The sequence below is a fragment of the Otolemur garnettii genome, unplaced genomic scaffold (genome assembly GCF_000181295.1).
Source record: "Otolemur garnettii isolate 467f Iridium unplaced genomic scaffold, OtoGar3 scaffold00132, whole genome shotgun sequence".
NCBI classification, from domain to species: domain Eukaryota; kingdom Metazoa; phylum Chordata; class Mammalia; order Primates; family Galagidae; genus Otolemur; species Otolemur garnettii.
Window position 1 is genome coordinate 390914 of NW_003852527.1, and position 1779 is coordinate 392692.

Below are 1779 nucleotides of genomic sequence, written 5' to 3' on the forward strand. Positions count from 1 at the left end.
GAGCTCAAGCAATCCTCTTGCCTCAGCCTCCTAAAGTGCTGGAATTATACGCGGGAGCCACCGTGGTTAGCAAATTCACTGTTTTACATAAAGGTCTTGAGGAGTTAAGTTTGATGTACCAACCTTCAAACTCACTGAAATGTTGTTAGTCTTTTTTTTTGTATTTTATTTTTTGTCAGGATATTACAGTCTACTGGGAATCTCTCAATTTTGTCTTATAATTATTACCCAAAATTAAAAAAGAATACTATAGGTCAGAAATTTTGATAGAATTCTTTGTGTGTGTATTAGACAATTAGGAGAAAAAGAAAATGTCAGTACTCTGACCTTAATTTTTTTTATTATATATATTGAGATGCTTCATGATCATTCAGAATGTTTAAAAATACCACCTCATGAAATTGACTTTTGAGGAAAACAATTTTGAAGAAACAATTTAATGGCAGAGTTTGGAAGCAACAAGTTTTTTCCAATAGAGAAGTAAAGACTTAGAGCATGTGTAGTAAAGAATTTGGGGGTGCCCAAAGACAACACTTAGCCTTTGTCCTTTGTCTTAACAGGACTGTCTGTTTGCCTGGGGTCCTTAAGTCAAACTGCTTAATCTGACAGTGTGATTTAGAGTGAGTGCAGTGAGGGCTGGCCAACCAAAAACACCAATAACGTGACTTAGGGAGGGAGCTTTGAGTTCCACAGTATTAGTGATTCTGCAGACTGAGATTAGACAAGTGTGCAGTCATGCCTATGTATATGATGAAGTACCCTCCAAAACTCCTGAACCACACTCAGGTGAACATCCTTGAAAAGCAGTAGTACTACATGCATATTGTCACCCACAGCTCAGACTACCTTGGCTAGAAGACAACTGAGACTCTACATTTGAAATCCTCTGGGATTCTGCTCAATGTTGTGTCTTTTTTTGGCTGATCTCAATCTGTATTCTTTCTCTTTAATAAAACACAACTGTGAGTATAACAGGTCTCAGTGAGTTCTGTGAGTCTCACTAGCAAATTATCGATCTCAGTTGATTTTGAGAACTCTTTAAACTTATAGTTAGTGTCAGAAATGAGGGTGAAGACTGTGCTTCTAACTTTTCTATTGGCCAAACTTCTCAAGTTTCTAGTTTTGTTTGAGTAAAGAAGTCACAGCAAATCAACTCTGTCATTCTAGAAGAACTCCAATGTACTTCTAAATGTACATAGGCAGGATGGGAAGTTATGCTGACTTTGGCTTATCTTGGAGGTAAGCATAACCTGTCTTTGAAGTCTGAAGATCAGTGACATCTTTAATGTATATTACTATATAATAAAAAAAACATTTCCACACTTTTATTGGGTTCTCCCATAAGAAAGGACTTTTAAAATAGAGGGTGGAAAAATCTCTCTTTCAAGTATCAATGAGCCCTACAAATTAAGGGCCAGGATGACTACATGAAATTGTTGAATGGCATACTATATGAAGCTCACAACCAGGAATACTAATTTATAATTATCTAAGTCAGAATAGTGACTACTTTGTGGTGGCTGAGGTGGGGGTGGGGACTTGGGTGCTGACTAGGAAGAACCATAAGGGAGTATGTGGATTGTTGGAATGTTCTAAATCCTGATTCGGTTGTTGGTTATATGAGGGGGTGTACAGCATTGTACACTTAAGATTTCTACACTTTAGAATGCATAAATTTTTTAAGCTTAAAAAAAACTGTAGCTAGGCACAGTGACTCACACTTGTGATGACAGTGCTTTGGGAGCCCAAGGTGGGAATTTTGCTTGAGGCTGGGAGCTT